Source organism: Ranitomeya imitator, chromosome 7 (assembly GCF_032444005.1).
Source record: "Ranitomeya imitator isolate aRanImi1 chromosome 7, aRanImi1.pri, whole genome shotgun sequence".
Lineage (NCBI taxonomy): Eukaryota > Metazoa > Chordata > Amphibia > Anura > Dendrobatidae > Ranitomeya > Ranitomeya imitator.
Window position 1 is genome coordinate 21,057,550 of NC_091288.1, and position 22,642 is coordinate 21,080,191.

The window sequence follows — 22,642 nt, forward strand, 5'->3', positions numbered from 1 at the left end:
GAGGAGGATGATGGGGATGATTATATTTTTAATGAGGAAGCTTTTCCGGGGCCACTGGAAATTGGTGGCGCGGCAAGGCCGGGTTCTGGTTTTTTGAGGGACACAAGTGACGTGGATTTGCCTGAAACTGCCCCTCAACCAAGCACAACCGCAGATTTGAGAACTGGAACTTTGGCCCACATGGCGGATTATGCCTTACGTATCCTCAAAAGGGACACACGCATAACTAAAATGATGAATGATGACGATTACTGGTTGGCCTGCCTCCTTGATCCTCGCTATAAAGGCAAATTGCAAAATATAATGCCACATGAGAACTTGGAACTAATATTAGCAACCAAACAATCAACTCTTGTTGACCGTTTGCTTCTGGCATTCCCTGCACACAGCGCCCGTGATCGTTCTCACACGAGCTGCAGGGGCCAGCAGACCAGAGGAGTTAGAGGGGCAGAAATCAGAAGTGGCGTTGGCCAGAGGGGTTTTCTGACCAGGTTGTGGAGTGATTTTGCTATGACCGCAGACAGGACAGGTACTGCAGCATCAATTCAAAGTGACAGGAGACAACATTTGTCCAGTATGGTTACAAACTATTTTTCATCCCTTATCGATGTTCTCCCTCAACCGTCATTCCCATTTGATTACTGGGCATCAAAATTAGACACCTGGCCAGAATTGGCAGAATATGCATTGCAGGAGCTTGCTTGCCCGGCAGCTAGTGTCCTATCAGAAAGAGTATTCAGTGCTGCAGGTTCAATACTAACTGAAAAAAGGACTCGTCTGGCTACCCAAAATGTAGATGATCTAACCTTCATTAAAATGAACCACAACTGGATTTCGAAATCTTTTGCCCCACCTTGCCCGGCCGACACCTAGCTTTCCTATGGAAAGGTCTTGCCTGTGGACTATTCTGAATGCCTTTTCCAATCTCGTAATTTTCTGCACCTGATTGTCCAGCATACGACATGTTTACACCTCACTAAATGGCCAAACTCCCCACACGGGGCCGTGGTATCGACACTTGGCGACAGCACCCGTGAGAGTGCAGTTTGTCTGAAGAGGTGGGTGAGCCCGCTTTTGGTCAACGGCACTGCCACTGGGTCCCTCCTAGTACAATAAAGTGTCTCTGACGGTGGTGGTGCGCACCCAACGTCAGACACACCGTTGTAATATGAGGGGCCCTGGGCCTGTACCGTCGGCCACAAGACAGTTTCCCCCCACCCCAGCTCAAACAGTGCTCTACCACTTGCAAAATTATCTCACAGCTCCACCAATGTTTAGTCTATGCGCTGACATCCTTCAATGCCTGCCACTGACAATACCATTGTATTGACATTTTTGTTATGTTAGGCCTTCGATGCCTGTCTGTGGTCACTCCTTCCACTAGGCCTCCACTGACCACACCACTGCTGCCCGTGTACCCCTGTAACCAATTTAAAATTGCCTACAGCCATGTGTTATTATTTTAGGCCTTCGATGCCTGTCTGCGGTGACTCCTTCCACTAGGCCTCCACTGACCACACCACTGCTGCCCGTGTACCCCTGGAACCAATATAAAATTGCCTACAGCCATGTGTTATTATTTTAGGCCTTCGATGCCTGTCTGCGGTCATTCCTTCCACTAGGCCTCCACTGACCACACCACTGCTGCCCGTGTACCCCTGGAACCAATTTAAAATTGCCTACAGCCATGTGTTATTATTTTAGGCCTTCGATGCCTGTCTGCGGTCACTCCTTCCACTAGGCCTCCACTGACCACACCACTGCTGCCCGTGTACCCCTGTAACCAATTTAAAATTGCCTACAGCCATGTGTTATTATTTTAGGCCTTCGATGCCTGTCTGCGGTGACTCCTTCCACTAGGCCTCCACTGACCACACCACTGCTGCCCGTGTACCCCTGGAACCAATTTAAAATTGCCTACAGCCATGTGTTATTATTTTAGGCCTTCGATGCCTGTCTGCGGTCACTCCTTCCACTAGGCCTCCACTGACCACACCACTGCTGCCCGTGTACCCCTGGAACCAATTTAAAATTGCCTACAGCCATGTGTTATTATTTTAGGCCTTCGATGCCTGTCTGCGGTCACTCCTTCCACTAGGCCTCCACTGACCACACCACTGCTGCCCGTGTACCCCTGTAACCAATTTAAAATTGCCTATAGCCATGTGTTATTATTTTAGGCCTTCGATGCCTGTCTGCGGTCACTCCTTCCACTAGGCCTCCACTGACCACACCACTGCTGCCCGTGTACCCCTGTAACCAATTTAAAATTGCCTACAGCCATGTGTTATTATTTTAGGCCTTCGATGCCTGTCTGCGGTGACTCCTTCCACTAGGCCTCCACTGACCACACCACTGCTGCCCGTGTACCCCTGGAACCAATTTAAAATTGCCTACAGCCATGTGTTATTATTTTAGGCCTTCGATGCCTGTCTGCGGTCACTCCTTCCACTAGGCCTCCACTGACCACACCACTGCTGCCCGTGTACCCCTGGAACAAATTTAAAATTGCCTACAGCCATGTGTTATTATTTTAGGCCTTCGATGCCTGTCTGCGGTCACTCCTTCCACTAGGCCTCCACTGACCACACCACTGCTGCCCGTGTACCCCTGTAACCAATTTAAAATTGCCTACAGCCATGTGTTATTATTTTAGGCCTTCGATGCCTGTCTGCGGTGACTCCTTCCACTAGGCCTCCACTGACCACACCACTGCTGCCCGTGTACCCCTGGAACCAATATAAAATTGCCTACAGCCATGTGTTATTATTTTAGGCCTTCGATGCCTGTCTGCGGTCACTCCTTCCACTAGGCCTCCACTGACCACACCACTGCTGCCCGTGTACCCCTGGAACCAATATAAAATTGCCTACAGCCATGTGTTATTATTTTAGGCCTTCGATGCCTGTCTGCGGTCACTCCTTCCACTAGGCCTCCACTGACCACACCACTGCTGCCCGTGTACCCCTGGAACCAATTTAAAATTGCCTACAGCCATGTGTTATTATTTTAGGCCTTCGATGCCTGTCTGCGGTCACTCCTTCCACTAGGCCTCCACTGACCACACCAATGCTGCCCGTGTACCCCTGGAACCAATTTAAAATTGCCTACAGCCATGTGTTATTATTTTAGGCCTTCGATGCCTGTCTGCGGTCACTCCTTCCACTAGGCCTCCACTGACCACACCACTGCTGCCCGTGTACCCCTGTAACCAATTTAAAATTGCCTACAGCCATGTGTTATTATTTTAGGCCTTCGATGCCTGTCTGCGGTCACTCCTTCCACTAGGCCTCCACTGACCACACCACTGCTGCCCGTGTACCCCTGGAACCAATATAAAATTGCCTACAGCCATGTGTTATTATTTTAGGCCTTCGATGCCTGTCTGCGGTCACTCCTTCCACTAGGCCTCCACTGACCACACCACTGCTGCCCGTGTACCCCTGGAACCAATTTAAAATTGCCTACAGCCATGTGTTATTATTTTAGGCCTTCGATGCCTGTCTGCGGTCACTCCTTCCACTAGGCCTCCACTGACCACACCACTGCTGCCCGTGTACCCCTGTAACCAATTTAAAATTGCCTACAGCCATGTGTTATTATTTTAGGCCTTCGATGCCTGTCTGCGGTGACTCCTTCCACTAGGCCTCCACTGACCACACCACTGCTGCCCGTGTACCCCTGGAACCAATTTAAAATTGCCTACAGCCATGTGTTATTATTTTAGGCCTTCGATGCCTGTCTGCGGTCACTCCTTCCACTAGGCCTCCACTGACCACACCACTGCTGCCCGTGTACCCCTGGAACCAATTTAAAATTGCCTACAGCCATGTGTTATTATTTTAGGCCTTCGATGCCTGTCTGCGGTCACTCCTTCCACTAGGCCTCCACTGACCACACCACTGCTGCCCGTGTACCCCTGTAACCAATTTAAAATTGCCTACAGCCATGTGTTATTATTTTAGGCCTTCGATGCCTGTCTGCGGTCACTCCTTCCACTAGGCCTCCACTGACCACACCACTGCTGCCCGTGTACCCCTGGAACCAATTTAAAATTGCCTACAGCCATGTGTTATTATTTTAGGCCTTCGATGCCTGTCTGCGGTCACTCCTTCCACTAGGCCTCCACTGACCACACCACTGCTGCCCGTGTACCCCTGGAACAAATTTAAAATTGCCTACAGCCATGTGTTATTATTTTAGGCCTTCGATGCCTGTCTGCGGTCACTCCTTCCACTAGGCCTCCACTGACCACACCACTGCTGCCCGTGTACCCCTGGAACCAATTTAAAATTGCCTACAGCCATGTGTTATTATTTTAGGCCTTCGATGCCTGTCTGCGGTCACTCCTTCCACTAGGCCTCCACTGACCACACCACTGCTGCCCGTGTACCCCTGGAACCAATTTAAAATTGCCTACAGCCATGTGTTATTATTTTAGGGCTTCGATGCCTGTCTGCGGTGACTCCTTCCACTAGGCCTCCACTGACCACACCACTGCTGCCCGTGTACCCCTGGAACCAATTTAAAATTGCCTACAGCCATGTGTTATTATTTTAGGGCTTCGATGCCTGTCTGCGGTGACTCCTTCCACTAGGCCTCCACTGACCACACCACTGCTGCCCGTGTACCCCTGGAACCAATTTAAAATTGCCTACAGCCATGTGTTATTATTATAGGCCTTCGATGCCTGTCTGCGGTCACTCCTTCCACTAGGCCTCCACTGACCACACCACTGCTGCCCGTGTACCCCTGGAACCAATTTAAAATTGCCTACAGCCATGTGTTATTATTTTAGGCCTTCGATGCCTGTCTGCGGTCACTCCTTCCACTAGGCCTCCACTGACCACACCACTGCTGCCCGTGTACCCCTGTAACCAATTTAAAATTGCCTGCAGCCATGTGTTATTATTTTAGGCCTTCGATGCCTGTCTGCGGTCACTCCTTCCACTAGGCCTCCACTGACCACACCACTGCTGCCCGTGTACCCCTGGAACCAACATCAGAAAATATAAAAATAAGTATTTTGCTTATAAAAAAGAAAATACTGGAGAGATATCAAATGCAGACATTTTAACATTAAAAACAAACACATACAACAAAAATCTGGTACAGTACTAAAAATGGCCACCAGCTACAATAACTTTCTCCTGCAAGTAGTTAACTGAAAGGTTTTTTCAATTTTAAACACAGATATGGCATCCACCGAGTGTTGTCCTGTCGCGTCTTCTTTATATTATTGCCAAGAAGATGCAAAACAATGAAAATAATAAAATCATTATTTACCAAAAAAATAGAGTAAGTCAAAACCACATTGCAAATAAACATTCATTACAAATAAAGACCACACTTAGATAGGAGAAAAAAGGATCATCCCCGCGCTGCCGCATGAAGAATTTCAAAAATTGTAGAGGTTTCAACGTGGTTTATTCTACGCGTTTCAGGGTTCAGGTGACCCCTTCATCAGGACATACCACAAATATTGTACAAGAGTCATAGGTATACAGGGTTTTATGTACTTAAACCCTGTATACCTATGACTCTTGTACAATATTTGTGGTATGTCCTGATGAAGGGGTCACCTGAACCCTGAAACGCGTAGAATAAACCACGTTGAAACCTCTACAATTTTTGAAATTCTTCATGCGGCAGCGCGGGGATGATCCTTTTTTCTCCTATCTAAGTGTGTGCTTCAATCAGGTCCTGCACTGACCTGTGGATCTGCAGCAGCCGCCATTAATATATGTCCTTCCTTCAATCTCACCAGGTGAGTAGTTCTCTTGGTGGGCAACTTTGTGTAACGTTTGATAAGACCCTATTTGCGCTTTTGTGTCTCCCTCTTTTCAATTACAAATAAAGAAGCAGGGCGCGTCCGAGGGTGAGTATATACCTAATAAGAATATAATCACCCTCGGACGCGCCCTGCTTCTTTCCGACAGCCTTCCTTCCTAAGAATCAGCCCTTCCGTGGTGTAGAGAGAGGGTTTGTTACACTCCAAGGTGTTCCCCAGGTTGCCTTTCCTGAGCTTCGATCTTCCGGCTCTCGTTTAGTAGTTGTTGGAAACTACGCTGCATTGGGCCTACAAATTGGGTATGGGGTGTAGAGAGATGGTGTGTTCCACTCCAAGGTGTTCCCCAGGTTGCCTTTCCTGAGCTTCGATCTTCCGGCTCTCGTTTAGTAGTTGTTGGAAACTACGCTGCATTAGGCCTACAAATTGGGTATGGGGTGTAGAGAGATGGTGTGTTCCACTGTAGAGAGATGGTGTGTTCCACTCCAAGGTGTTCCCCAGGTTTCCTCTCCATTGCTTCGATCTTCCGGCTCTCGTTTAGTAGTTGTTGGAAACTACGCTGCATTAGGCCTACAAATTGGGTATGGGGTGTAGAGAGATGGTGTGTTACACTCCAAGGTGTTCCCCAGGTTTCCTCTCCATTGCTTCGATCTTCCGGCTCTCGTTTAGTAGTTGTTGGAAACTACGCTGCATTAGGCCTACAAATTGGGTATGGGGTGTAGAGTGATGGTGTGTTACACTCCAAGGTGTTCCCCAGGTTTCCTCTCCATTGCTTCGATCTTCCGGCTCTCGTTTAGTAGTTGTTGGAAACTACGCTGCATTAGGCCTACAAATTGGGTATGGGGTGTAGAGAGATGGTGTGTTACACTCCAAGGTGTTCCCCAGGTTTCCTCTCCATTGCTTCGATCTTCCGGCTCTCGTTTAGTAGGTGTTGGAAACTACGCTGCATTAGGCCTACAAATTGGGTATGGGGTGTAGAGAGATGGTGTGTTACACTCCAAGGTGTTCCCCAGGTTTCCTCTCCATTGCTTCGATCTTCCGGCTCTCGTTTAGTAGTTGTTGGAAACTACGCTGCATTAGGCCTACAAATTGGGTATGGGGTGTAGAGAGATGGTGTGTTACACTCCAAGGTGTTCCCCAGGTTTCCTCTCCATTGCTTCGATCTTCCGGCTCTCGTTTAGTAGTTGTTGGAAACTACGCTGCATTAGGCCTACAAATTGGGTATGGGGTGTAGAGAGATGGTGTGTTACACTCCAAGGTGTTCCCCAGGTTTCCTCTCCATTGCTTCGATCTTCCGGCTCTCGTTTAGTAGTTGTTGGAAACTACGCTGCATTAGGCCTACAAATTGGGTATGGGGTGTAGAGAGATGGTGTGTTACACTCCAAGGTGTTTCCCAGGTTTCCTCTCCATTGCTTCGATCTTCCGGCTCTCGTTTAGTAGTTGTTGGAAACTACGCTGCATTAGGCCTACAAATTGGGTATGGGGTGTAGAGAGATGGTGTGTTACACTCCAAGGTGTTCCCCAGGTTTCCTCTCCATTGCTTCGATCTTCCGGCTCTCGTTTAGTAGTTGTTGGAAACTACGCTGCATTAGGCCTACAAATTGGGTATGGGGTGTTGAGAGATGGTGTGTTACACTCCAAGGTGTTCCCCAGGTTTCCTCTACATTGCTTCGATCTTCCGGCTCTCGTTTAGTAGTTGTTGGAAACTACGCTGCATTAGGCCTACAAATTGGGTATGGGGTGTAGAGAGATGGTGTGTTCCACTCCAAGGTGTTCCCCAGGTTTCCTCGCCAATGCTTCGATCATCATGCTCTCGTTTAGTAGTTGTTGGAAACTACGCTGCATTAGACCTACAAATTGGGTATGGGGTGTAGAGAGATGGTGTGTTCCACTCCAAGGTGTTCTCCAGGTTGCCTTTCCTGAACTTCTATCTTCAGGCTCTCATTAAATTGTGGTTAAACGGAACAACTGCATTTGGCGTACTAGTTGGTTTGGGGCCTACTATCGGTGTCTGCCGCTCCTTGCTGTTCTCCTGGTTTCCTGTCCTGAAATTCCGTTTTCAGGCGCTCGTTAAGTAGTTGTTAATGTTAGACTGCATTTGGCCTACTAGTTGGGTTGGGGCCTACTATCGGTGTCTGCCACTCCTTGCTGTTCTCCTCCACTGCACAAAGCTGTGCCGCCTGTTTACTACTGTTGCCAATTTTGAACTGCATTTCGACTACTTACTGATTTGGGCCTACTCTCTGTGTCAGCCTCTCATTCCAGTTGTCCTCCACTGCAATGCCCCCTGATTAGTCCTGTGTTACCAATTTTGAACTGCATTTAGCCCACTTTATTCTTTGGGCCTATATCTGTGTTTCCTCCTCATCCTGCCCATTGCCCAGCCAGTGATAGATGAGTCTGCTGGTACATTGACCCATAACGCAACATTTCCCGTGCACGCTACACTGCAAGATTGTGACCCTGCTGAAAGTCAGGTCCCCCTTCCCGCATACCATACCACCTTACACGGGGACAAACAGGAAGGTGCAGATGAAAGTGCAGGTTCCTTCATCAGGTGGGGGGAGGAATACTAGTTGGCGACGTCACTGGCACAGGGCCTCTCATGGTACGCAAAAGTGTTGCTGCCGGTGGGAGGCGCCCCCGCCGTGCAAACACACCGCTGTACTTTGAGGGGCCCTGTGCCAGTGCCAATGCCAACGAGTGGGCCCCCCCTGCTTGCTCAGGTTCACAGCACTTGCAAAGTTGAAATACTTACCTCTCCCTGCTCCACTGCCGTGACGTGGTCCAGATTTCCTGGGCCCACTAATTACTTGAACCAGCCCTACCCACCACAACTTTAGCCAAATGATCCCCAATTTCAAATGCCTTCCAATTATTATAAGGTAAATTACGCTTGACAAGCTTCATTAAGAAGAATGGATGGTTTTGACATTAAAATGGGCACTCTAGGTGTTTTCCTGGCCCCCACTCACTGCCGACTATGCTGCCCCATTGACTTGCATTGGGTTTCGTGTTTCGGTCGATCCCGACTTTACGTCATAATCGGCCGATTTCACTCGACCCGACTTTTGAGATAGTCGGGTTTCGCGAAACCCGGCTCGACTCTAAAAAGGTCAAGGTCGCTCAACTCTACAGCTGACCTGTATACCCTGGTTATCATTTTGCCTCTGACTTCTGTATTTGAATCAGACCCATTCCCTATCCCTGATTTAGTGTTTGTCTGGTTGTTTCCCTATAGTATATGACTCGGCTTGAACTCTGAACACCGCCTCTTGTTTTCCATCTCTGATACCATGTTCCTTGACTGGCTTTGACTCTCTGGCTTTTACCTCGACTTCATCTAATGTCTCACGTTTTGGATACCGCGCTCCCGTTTGGCTCTGACTTCTGGCTTGTCTCTGACTACATGCTTTGCTGCTACTTCTGGTATTTCTGCTCCTGACAGGTTCCAACTCAACTTGTCTGACCACTCTTTCATTACCTGATACACCTGTGCGGCTGCTCAGTCTTGCTGCAATGTGAGTGTGCGGCCTCTCTTCCCTCACCAGCACCCCTCTGGTGGAGGTTGCGCTACACTGCTCTGCAGCTGCATCACAATGAGTAATTCATGCACTTCATCCCTTGTTTACCAAATGGAGAAAATCAGCACCATGGAGGACGTTATCATGCAATACTAAACAGTCTGGATGTGAATCATGCTCTGATATTAGGTGTAAGACTTGTTAGAAAGCTCACTCCATTGTTGATATTGTTAATATTTCTCCTCTGTTGCTTGTTTCCTCTCTCTGCCCCTCACTACTCTTCCCACCTTAAAGGAGTTGTGTCCCATGATACCACAGTAATCTGGCAGTTGTTTTGTCTGAGCAGGATGGATTTCAACTGTTTTTGACAAATTCAGGAGGCAGCGGGGAGAAGTGTCTGATAAGGGGAAGTCTAAGCAATACTATCCTGGATTCAGCATAGGGTTATCAATAATGCACAAATTGCCTAAGGGGAAGGAAACAACATTTTCTGGTAAGATATATTACAAAGATTCTTATATTCTCATGTATTGTTGATTTTTTTAAAGTGTGTTGGAAGAACAAATTCATTTTAAGTCTATTAATAGGAGAAGAATAAAAAGACAGTAAAGATGTATTTCACAGTAAAGAAATGTCATCTTTGAGTCTCCTATCGGGATTGAAAGAACAAAAATAAAAAAAAAAGTTTTAAAACAGTCAAACGATAAAAAAATATAAAAGATTAACTCACCCCCTTTTCCCAGGCATCAAGTTAAACAATATGAACAATATAAAAGTAAACATAATTGACATTCCTAAAAGTCCAAACTAATAACATATTACCCAGTAAGATAAAAAAGCTCACAAAATGGCAAATATTAAAAAAAAATTACAGCAAAAGAAAAAGCCTTTCCAACAACAGGTCGGATAACCAACGCACTAGCAGGATGCTGTAGACTTCCATGATAAATGCGGGGGCAGCGCAGGTGCATAATACTAATGGAGCGATCACTTACAAACCTACCAATTGATGGAGGGGGTGGGTTGTGAATGGTTCCTTCATCAGTATTTTACACCTGAGCTGCCCCTGCCTTTATCATGTGGGGTCTCCTGGATCCTGCTAGTGCATTGGTAATCTGATCGGTTGTTGATAATTCTGTTTCTTTTACTGTGATGTTTTTCAGTAAGAGAAAGCCAGCACCCCGTCCTTCTTCAAATGCTCTATGTTTATTGTACCTTCATGCCATAAGAGCTAAAACCCCTGAACACAGGTCATCAAACACTGACGTGATTCAGAAGTAAACTTCCTTATTCATGTGGTTATTATTTCAAGTAGTAGGTCTACTTTGACATTGATGTTACCACTCATTTAAGGGTCTTCTTCAGTTTTCATAGTATTGGGTGCAATAACAATATAACAACTTCAGTGTACTATAAGGCTACTTTCACACATCAGGCTTTTTGCATCAGGCACAATCCGGCGAATATTGGAAAAAAACGGATCCGGCGCAGATTGTGAAAAACTGATGTGACGGATCTGTTTTTTTAACGGATCCGACTAGTATATTCAGATAATTGGATAAAAAAAAATTGGAGCTTGCTCAGTTTAAAAAAACAGAATCTGGCCCCGGAATCCGTCATTTTCTGGATCCGGCACCTTCCGGCTCCCATAAGCTTCCATTCTAGCAAACTAGCTTTTTCGCTGGAGACAAAAAACATTGCTATGGCTACTTTCACACATCAGGTTTATGCTGTCAGGCTCAATCCGGCTAAATTTCCAAAAATCGGATCCGGCGAAGGTTGCCGCTGGATCTGTTTTTCTTCCCATACGCTTGTATTAGTGCCGGATTGCGCCGGATAACATTGCGTTTTGGCCAGTTTTCGCCGGATCCGGCAAATCTGCCGTTTCCAGTTCTGGAAAAAATGTCCATAGCAACATTTTTTGTCTCTGGAGAAAAAGCCGGAAGTGCCGGATCTGGAGCTTCCGGCTGTTTGCTAGAATGGAAGCCTATGGGAGCCGGAAGGTGCCGAATCTGGAAAATGACGGATTCCAATGCTGGATTCCGTTTTTTCCAACATTCGCCGGATTGTGCCTGATGCAAAAAACCTGATGTGTGAAAGTGGCCTATGGACGTTTTTTCCAGAAACTGGAAACGGCAGATTTACTCGGATCTGGTGAAAACCGGTCGAAACGCAATGTCATCCGGCGCAATCCGGCACTAATACAAGTCTATGGGGAAAAAAACGGATCCGGCGGCAACATTCGCTGGATCTGTTTTTTTTTTTATTTAGCCGGATTGAGCCTGACAGCGAAAACCTGATGTGTGAAAGTAGCCTAAGTATCTATCACTAAGAGTCAATGTATCATTTAAAAATGAAAAATTAGTGTTGGCAAGAGATGTACTGATCAACATCTCAAGGATAGAATGCAATCTATTCTTTAAACTACCTTAGATAAATATCTCTGTAAGGACATCGTGATAAGCAAACGGCTACAAAGTAAAGCCTTAATTAATTGCATTCTTTTCCATCTTTTTAATAGCCACATTACTTCTCTTCAAACAGAAATCGCACACATTTCAGGAAAATCCCCTACAGCCAGCCAACGATATCACACTGATTTAACTGAAGCTATCAATAAATTATACTTCAGATGGTCGGGCTAATAAGCCAAGTCTGAAAATTCACATTTCATAGGAAAAAAATGATGGGAAATATAATATAACTTAAGGGAAATTTGTCTAAATTGAAAAAATCAGAGTATTTCTGTAATCTTATAATTAATAAATTGGTATTATTATTATTATTATTAATATTATTATTTTTAGTAGCAGATAATAATAATAATAACAATTATGATAATAATAATAAATTGATCTGATGAGGCTGGTAAACTTACAGTGAAAATCTTTGTCGAAATGGCTGTATAATCCTTTTGGAAAATAGGATTTTATCAGATTTTGTATAACTGAACTTATAAAATGATTACTTTGATATCGGGAAGGAAAACATTCTTAAAAGAGGATAAGGTTCTTTTTACTTGGATTTTGTAATATTCTGATGAGATGGGCAGAGTCTTGGTGAGGATTTGCCTTTTTTTTTGTTTTTATTACCCCCTCTTCTGTTCCCAGTCTAGATTTTTGTTGTTGGTTGATTTTGGGGCAAAGTAGTTTTTTTTATGGATGAGGGTGGTATAGTATTTAGAGGAATGGGGTTGGGATGGATTGGGGACAGGACAGGAACTGAGTTTGTGTTGTCAGTTAGTGTTATCCAGTATTATTATTTTAATATTACTGTTAGGAATATTCGGGGAGCCTTCAGCTTGTAATTCAAGGAAAGTCATTAAAAAATCTGTGGATGTTACATGTATGGAAAAATCTAGCTCTTGATTGTTTTTTGCGTGTATTGATGGGGTGTAGGCTGGCGGTGTGGCCCATCGGTTGAGGTTCTTGGTTCTCATATAGCCACACACATGAATCTCCATTCCACCTTGAGAGAAGTTCTTGCTTGTCTCACTTTCCTATTTTTTTCATCTTTTACTATTTGCTCTTTACAGTTATATCCCTTCACAATTTTTAACATTCATACCTATCACTTTATTCTATATCTAACATATCAATCTGCTCGGTCAAGTTTTAACTTTCTTCCCTGTTCCCCTCTCCTTCCCTCTTTTTTTAGTACTTTATTAACCACTCCACCCGCTCTGTGTCAACACCTTTTTGTTCTTACTTTACTTCCTCCCCTTCCCTTTAGGGTCATTTCTTATGCTTGTTGATGCCATTTTCTCCTATTTAAAGCCTCAAGTTGTTGTACCCTTCTCCCATGGTTTTTACACCTGAGAAAGCCGTCGGTCCAGTGCAAAAAAGCATTGGTATTAATAAAAAACGTTTTAGAATCCCAAGGCTCTTCGTTCCTACAACGCAGCCCGCCTGAAAGTGGCAGTTTCCATTTTTGCCACTATACCTCTAGAAGGACATTTTCCACCAGCCACAGGGCAGAAGCAACAACTTTCCATGCTCTTATAGGTGTTGTGCCTGCACACAACACCTTTAGGCTACTTTCACACTTGCGTCGGTATGGGGCCGTCGCCATGCGTCGGCCCGACATACCGACGCAGGTTGTGAAAAAAATGAAGTTTTTCAATGCATCCACTGCCCCATTGTAATGTCCGGGGAGGAGGGGGCAGAGTTCCGGCCGCGCATGCGCGTTCGGAAATGGTGGGCTCGACGCACAAAAAAAGTTACATGTAACTTTTTTTGTGCCGACGGTGTGCCAAAACACGACGCATCCATCGCACGACGGATGCGACATTTGGCCATACGTCGCAATGCGTCGGCTAATGCAAGTCTATGGAGCAAAAACGCATCCTGTGGGCAACTTTGCTGGATGCGTTTTTTTCTCCAAAACGATGCATTGCGACATACGTCACACGACGCTAGTGTGAAAGTAGCCTTAGGTGAGTGCTACCATCGATCATACCTATTCCTTACCAGACGGTGTTGTGATATTTTGTGTGCGTTTCTGTCTCTTTCTAGAACTTCTCACCCTAAAATCTCAAGCACATGCTCACTTTCCTACAAACTTTGGACTGATTCGTTATAGTATTTGATCCTTTTTTTATGTTTTTTTTTAATGTTTTTCACCCATTTCTCACTTGCGCCTAATCCTTTTTTTAATTTACCCATTTTGTAAAACTCTATTGTATACGCAATCATCTGATTATTAATATGTTTGCCAATATCGGGGTGGTTTACGGTTTCTAGTCTTTTTTGTCTCATTCATCCTTTGTGACTTTAATCAAAATTGCAGATTTTGGCACAAATATAACCTAGTCCCTACATTGCAGTGATTCTACATACATGAGGTATATTGGCTCAAAATTAGATTTTTTTTGTTTGCACTGGAGAGTTGCAAAAAAGGTGAAAGGCAGAGATAAATACCGTTTTTAAAATTTTAACAACATTCCACCGTTTTAAATAAAAACAACGACGAATAACAAAAGACAAAAAAGAACTATGTAAAAAACAAACAAACAAACAAAAAAAAACACAAATGATTAATCGGGACCTCTGTCTCTTTTTTCCTATAGTTAGGAACTCCAAAAAGAGTTGTTGTCAAGGAAGATAATGTATTGTAATTTCTGGAGCACTGAGCACACATATTTCTGGAGGCTGCAGTTATCATGGCTATAAATGTACCAGAATGCATGAATATGACAATAATTGTCGTGAGTCAAGGACATACTGTACACTATACCGTACCCTTTGGCTGTTTTGGTAGATTGCACGTTCCACTTTTATTTCCTGCAATACAAGGCCGCCATGTGACCTCGGGCTATGAAGCTTTGAGACTGATATAAAAAGATTTCCAACTTTTGTTGCTCAGAAGATGTTAAGAGGAATACTAAGAAATGCACAGAAGCAAAAAAAACAAACACCCCGGTGATGAGCATGCCATTAACAAGCAGCCTGCTTAACGTTTATGCAGAACTCGATTTACTATAGTAGTAAAAAATAAACCCATAGAAATCAGGAAGAAATCCCGCGGATACATGAAAGAAAGGATGTATGTTGTCATTGCAATGTATGTATTCTTCAGCATGTGGTAAGACAACAGTTTTCTACTGACAGCGACAGAATGTGGAGCCTGATTCGAGCCAACAGCCTCCACTTCCCGGCATTCTTAAAATATCATCTTGGAAGCCGTCCCAGATATTACATCTTTGGAATGTAAAAGAACAAGTAACGTGATAACACAATTATATATCATTATGCACCAAGCGAAATCAACCTGGGGCGACCGTGGGGCAAACTGAAAGTGTGCAGACCCTAATCTAGGCCACTCTTAAAGACAGGTGTCAATCAAATATGTCCAATGTAATCTTCTCATGACATAGTGTCACGATTATGCCTATTGGTGTTTCTGGAGACAGTGAATGACTGTTCTGAAGTCCAATCTAGGGCAGTCGTGTGCTGAGCTGTCAGTATGGTGATCCACAGCTAAGTTATCCAATCGGGAGCTGGGTATGCTAAATTATTGGTGTCTTAAGTGATAGTTTTGCTGTCCAAACAGGGCCAGGGCATGATGAAGTTTCCTCCATGTGTCTACTGTTCAGAGTAATTACTTGGCTATTTAGCTGGATCACTGCCTTAGATTTTTCCCAATTGTAGCCTTTGCTGAAGTGGTGTGTTTGTTTGCGTTTGTTGCACCTAGTTTTGTATTCTGATCTTTGCAGCATGACCTTGGATTTGCCTTGACCATCCATTTGCCTAGCCCTTTTGTCATGATCCACTACCTTCTTGGAATTCTAACATTGGACTGTTACCTCACTACACCTTTGTCCCACCCATCTGTTTATGACATACCCTCCTAGCTTTTGACCCTGGACCGCTTGACTGTACAGCTTCATGGCTTGTTTGTGGGACGTGACTTGAGTCACACATAGCATCAAAACCATGGACAAGCTGCAATTCACATCACAACCACTGGGAGATCACATTATAACATTTGACCCAACTCAGTCCTTTGTGCCAGTTTTTTGTCTAGTTTTGTGTGTTTTTACACCTTTTGCTTGTGCGCAACCAGATCATTATTCTATTTGCTTTTTTATGTCTAGTTTATATGTGTTCTCTTGTTTTTTTTTGTTTGCTTGTATATTGCTTTGTGGGTAAAGTCTAACGATTCTAAATGTATTAATCTGATTTCTACTTTTTAAAACGTTACACAATTTGGCTCAACTTCATTCTAGTCCTTCCTGGTGTAGAAATATAAACCAGCTCACCCGTGATGCATAAGCTGAGTTTCGGGAGCACGGACCCGCTGTGTCCAGGCATGTAGAATCCAAGAGAAGCTGGACATTTTTTTCTCTTCAATGGGATGAGCCCTGGTCCATGCAGTCTTGGGTCAGCAGATGAGAGCACCCACTGAGCCTCATGTCTCCACAATGACTCTTTGCATCTGTCTGTCTTCTGGCCAATCAATTCCAAACTTTTGCTAACTTTTTTATATAAATTATTCTAACAACGCAATGGTTTCTAAAAAAAATTCTGTACAACTGTGAAAGGTCGGAGTACTGTGCTATTAGATTAACTCTAAAAAGGGCCTAATCGGTCAAGAAATAAAGTATAAATGGCCTATTCAACACCATAGCCTTTTATACCCTTCCTACTAAAAATCCAGCTCCAGAATCCAGATCTTTCCGACTATAGTAGAACACTTCTGAGAACTTGTATATTTCCCATCATGAGCCCTCGTGTTGCAGGTGTCCCGTAACTCAAAGGCAAATTAGGCTTTTCGTTTCATTGCCTAAAGGCAAATGAAAGCTCGTTTCTGAAATTTTACTTGAAAACACAATATTGATTCCAACTTGTTACACTTTGTATAAAGCTTGTTCCTTTCAACTTCGAGGAGTTGACAGATTTAATGAATTATGTAGAGGAGAGGAAAACAGAAATCTCTCGATTCATTCACCGCAGACTTGTCTCGCTGACGCCTGTGTCAGGACGATGTACACTTATTTTCCAAATATATTTCAAGCCTCATAAAACTCCAATTTGGATTATTAAAGGAGATTAAAGAGAAACACATCAAAATTTCTAGACCTTTAAGTCTTTGAATGATCAAATTGTATGTGACAATATTAAAAGGAAGAAGTTCCACTGCTTCCCTTATATTCCTCGGGTCTCAGCCTCTAAAGATTCCTCGGTTTCATAAGGTGTCAAACATTTTCTTGAGTTTTGGTAGATTTTTTGGGATGATGCGGTATTTTTGCTTAAGATTTAAACGTCAAAATAAACACATTTACTTTTCAGCATTGGAAAGTTCCACATTTGGAACGAAACATCGCTGCCACAATGGGTCAATAAACAATTTGTTTTTAAACCATGGAGTGTTGGCTCTATTTTGGGATATTAGTAAGGTTTGGTTTTGCCGTTGAACTCTGTATCCACTTTTATAATATTACTTTTTCAGGCGCTATTTGATTTTTTCGCCTTCCACATCTATTTCACATATGTTCATTTTATATCCTTATATCTGTCTGTCTATCAATTCATCTATTTGTCTATCAGTCTATTAATCTAAAGTATCTATCTACCTCTTTATTTATCATTTCTTAAACATCTATTTAAGTATTTCATATCTATATATTTATCATCTTGCTATGTATTTATCTTTCATTCCATTTTTAAGTAACACAAACAGGTTTTATCTCTAATATTTAAAGTCAAAGAAACAACATTCCTGAAGTTACTGGAAGTGCAGCATGAGAGAAGTTTAGGGAAAAAAATCTAGGTAACCTTTTTAAGGAGTTGTCTACTTTTCAGACAACCCCTCCTGAATCCGTATTTTTCACTCCAGTAAAATTATAACCCTTATACTGCTCTCCGGTATTGTAGCCATTCCAGTAGTGCCGAAACTGACTTTCCAAGTGATTGTGTGACATTGTTATGTCACGCCATCACTGGGATTAATCAGCGCTGACTTCACTTTCCCATTCTTTGTGCAAATCAAGACATTCGGAGGAAGTGAGAGACTTGCCACAGCTCTCACTTCCTCCAGATGTCAATTTCATCCGTAGAAGGGGAGAACGAAGCGGCCGCTCGTTGGCTGCAGGGATTCAGTGATATAAAGTCGTTTACCCATAATTTTGGAAAGGTGCCAACAATTTTGTCCGGCCCATTTTTGGGGGTTTAGAAATGATGTCAACTTTGCCTTTCTTTCTCTGTTTTTTTTTGGGGGGTTGCTCCAAGACATACAAACACATAAACATGTGTAGAACAAAACATGTGTAATTGCAATAATTTTCTGAGAAAAATATTTATTTTCTCGAAAAATTTCAATGATGCCAACACTTTCGGCCAAGACTGTATAAGATGCGCAGAACTTTTCGATACTAAATACCGTAATTGAGTACTTTTTATTACTAGCATCAATGCAGAAGACTGATTTCCAGGCAGAAAATATTTGAATAAAATGTACTGTCAAAGAAAAAGAGGTCAAGTTAATTCATCAACCCAAATCCTTGACACAGCGGAGATGTTTAATTAAATATGGCTATTGGAAGCATATTTTAATTGAATTGTGCTGTATATCAGGAAAGTAAAGCTATTACTGTGTAAAATTGTTGAACCGCAGCTAATCATTTATTTAAATGGAACACGACTATAATTTTCAGGTAAGCGTTTCTACATTGTATCCTAAGATTTACATACATCCCTCCATCTGCTTGAAATTTACTTCAAATGATAAAAAATTTTTACATTTTCCTTCTAGATTTCTTCTAAGTAACATTTTCATAGGTAAAACCCGCTGAGTGCTCACATCATTTAGCGTATTTATCTTACAGCCGTCAATCGGGACAATTTTCCATGCAGATGTCACATTTAGGGCTATTTTCACACCACACGAACACAGCAATAAAAGGAAAATGGGTCTAGTCACAGCTCATCATTAAAGCGGAAAAGACAAAAAAATAAAGTTTTTGCCTTATCCAAACCATGGATACAGCATTGTGATGTTACCATCACTTCCAAAAGTTTTCATCCCCTTGGCTATTCATCTATTTTGTTACATTACAAGCTGTGTTTAAATATTTTTGTAATCTGATTTGTGAGTGATGCATCAGCACTAAATAGTTGAAGTTGGTAAACTGAAGTGAGAAAAATATAGGCATAAATTAAATTTAGGGGATCAAATCGCTTAAAATTGTCATTTATATATGTATTCACCCCTTTTCCTATGAAGCCCCTAAAAATTTCTGGTGCAAGCAGTTACCTTCATAAGTTACATGCTTTGTAAAAGGAAGTCCACCTATGTTCAATCTAAGAGTCACAAGGTCTTTTGGTATATACACTATACAGGGGCTGCAACAACATTAACAAGAGGCGCCACTAACCAAACACCATGAAGACCAAGGAGCACCATGAAGACCAAGGAGACCTCCAAACACCACCATGAAGACCAAGGAGATCTCCAGATAGCACCATGAAAACCAAGGAGACCTCCAAACAACACCATGAAGACCAAGGAGATCTCCAAACGCCACCATGAAGACCAAGGAGACCTCCAAACAACACCATGAAGACCAAGGAGATCTCCAGATAGCACCATGAAGACCAAGGAGACCTCCAAACACCACGATGAAGACCAAGGAGATCTCCAAACACCACCATGAAGACCAAGGAGATCTCCAGATAGCACCATGAAAACCAAGGAGATCTCCAAACAAGTCAGAGACAAAGTTGTGGAGAAGTCAGGATTGAGTTATAAAAAAAATCCCAATCTCTGATGATCGCCTGGAGCACCATCAAAGCCATTAACATCAAAAGGAAAGAACATGGTACCACAACAAACTTGCCAAGAGTGTGCCACCCACCAAAACCCTCAGCCCGGGCAAGGAGGGCATTAATCAAAGAGACAGCACAGAGATCAAAGGTAACCCTGAAGGATCTGCAGAGTTCCCAAACAGAGATCTGTCCATACGACCACAATAAACCGTACACTCCATAGAGGTGGTCTTTACTTGAAGAGTGGGCAGAAAAAAGCCTTTACTTAAACACAAAAGTTGTAAGGCTCATTTTGAGTTTGCCAAAATACATGTAGTAGACTCCCCAAATGTATGGAGGAAGGTAATGTGGTCAGATGAGACCAAAATTTAACATTTTGGCCACCAAGATAAACACAATGTCTGGCGCAAAAACCAACACAGTCATCACCCCAAGAACACTATCCCTACAGTGAAACATGGTGGTGGCAGCATCATGGCATCATGCTATGGGGATGTTTTTCAGCAGCAGGGACAGGGAAAATGGTCCAAGCAAAACCTACCGTATATACTCGAGTATAAGCCGAGATTTTCAGCCCAAATTTTTGGGCTGAAAGTGCCCCTCTCGGCTTATACTCGAGTCAATGTGGGTGGCAGGGTCGGCGGGTGAGGGGGTGAGGGCGCTGAGGTATACTTACCTAGTCCCAGCGATCCTCGCGCTGTCCCTGCCGTCCCACGGGCTTCTGTGCTGCAGCTTCTTCCCCTCTTCAGCGGTCACGTGGGACCGCTCATTAGAGATATGAATAAGCGGCTCCACCTCCCATAGGGGTGGAGCCGCCTATTCATTCCTCTAATCAGCGGTGCCGGTGACCGCTGACAGGAAGAGCTGCGGCACCGAAGACCAGGCAGAGGGACAGCGCGAGGATCGCTGGGACTAGGTAAGTATAGCATATTCACCTGTCCTCGTTCCAGCCGCCGGGCGCCGCTCCATCTTCCCGGCCGGCGCCTCCATCTTCCCGGCGTCTGCGCTCTGACTGTTCAGGCAGAGGGCGCGATGACGCATATAGTGTGCGCGGCGCCCTCTGCCTGATCAATCAGAGCAGAGACGCCGGGAAGATGGAGGCGCCGGAACGAGACGCCGGGAGCTGCAATCAAGGGAGGTGAGTATGTGTTTTTTTTTTTTATTGCAGCAGCGGCGGCAGAGATTTCTATGGGGCACAATGAACGGTGCGGAGCACCGTATATGGGCACAGCTATGGGGCACAGTGAACGGTGCAAAGCACCGTATATGGCACAGCAATGGGGCACAATGAACGGTGCAGAGCACCATATATGGCACAGCAATGGGGCACAATGAACGGTGCAGAGCACCGTATATGGCACAGCAATGGGGCACAATGAACGGTGCAAAGCACCGTATATGGCACAGCAATGGGGCACAATGAACGGTGCAGAGCACCATATATGGCACAGCAATGGGGCACAATGAACGGTGCAGAGCACCATATATGGCACAGCAATGGGGCACAATGAACGGAGCAGAGCACCGTATATGGGCACAGATATGGGGCACAATGAACGGTGCAGAGCACCGTATATGGCACAGCAGTGGGGCACAATGAACGGTGCAGAGCACCGTATATGGCACATCTATGGGGCACAGTGAACGGTGCAGAGCACCGTATATGGCACAGCAATGGGGCACAATGAACGGTGCAGAGCACTGTATATGGCACAGCAATGGGGCACAATGAACGGTGCAGAGCACCGTATATGGCACAGCAATGGGGCACAATGAACGGTGCAGAGCACCGTATATGGCACAGCAATGGGGCACAGTGAACGGTGCAGAGCACCGTATATGGCACAGCAATGGGGCACAATGAACGGTGCAGAGCACCGTATATGGCACAGCAATGGGGCACAATGAACGGTGCAGAGCACCGTATATGGCACAGCTATGGGGCACAATGAACGGTGCAGAGCACTATATGGGGCACAGCTATGGGGAAATAATGAACGGTGCAGAGCACTATATGGCACAGCTATGGGGAAATAATGATCTATTTTTATTTTTGAAATTCACCGGTAAATGCTGCATTTCCACCCTAGGCTTATACTCGAGTCAATAAGTTTTCCCAGTTTTTTGTGGCAAAATTAGGGGGGTCGGCTTATACTCGGGTCGGCTTATACTCGAGTATATACGGTATTTCAGTCTTCAGGGATTTGAGACTGGGACAGTGATTCATCTTCCAGCAAAACTATGACCCAAAGCATACTGCTAAATTAATACTCAAGTGGTTTAAGTGAAAATGTGGAAATGTTTTGGAGTGGTCTAGTCAAAGTCCAGACCTTAATTCAATTGAGTATCTGTGGTCAGACTGGAAAATTGCTGCTCACAAGAGGAAACCATCTGATGTGAAGGAGCTGGGGCAGTTTTGCCTTGAGGAATGGGCAAAAATCCCAGTGGAAAGCTTGTACAGACTTATCCACAGCGACTTGCAGCTGTAATTTCTACAAAAGGACTGATTTTAAGGGGGTGAGTAGCTATGCACATTGGAGTTTTCAGTTATTTTGTCATATTTCTTGATGGCATCACAAAAAGAGAAAACTAAATGTTCACAGTTGTAAGCATGTTCTTTGCTACTGTAGTGATGAGTGAGTATACTCATTGCTCGGGTTTTCCCGAGCACGCTCGGGTGGTCTCTGAGTATTTGTGACTGCTCGGCGATTCAGTTTTTGTTGATGCAGCAGCATGATTTACAGCTGCTAGCCAGGCTGAGTAGATGTGGGGGTTGCCTGGTTGCTAGGGAATCCCCACATGTAATCAAGCTGTCTAACAGTCGCAAATCATGCAGCTGCAGCTGTGAAATTTCAGGTTGTGAGATAACAAAACACAAAAAATGCGTGTAAAAGTTTGGGCACCCCTGGTCAAAAATTACTGTTATTGTGAACAGATAAGCAAGTTGAAAATTAAGTGATCTCTTAAAGGCTTAATGTCAAAGATGACACATTTCCTTTGTATTTTAGGCAAAAAAATATATATTTTGTCATCTTTTATATTTTAAAAATTACAAAAAGGAAAAT

At 44.1% G+C, this 22,642-nt stretch overlaps 1 protein-coding gene across 1 annotated transcript in view; it reads right to left on the bottom strand.

The window, feature by feature from the left end:
• The window catches only part of LRP1B (LDL receptor related protein 1B), a 1,659,362-nt gene that overhangs the window by 906,619 nt on the left and 730,101 nt on the right, over positions 1–22,642 (bottom strand). The gene's annotated exons all lie outside the window — the stretch shown is intronic.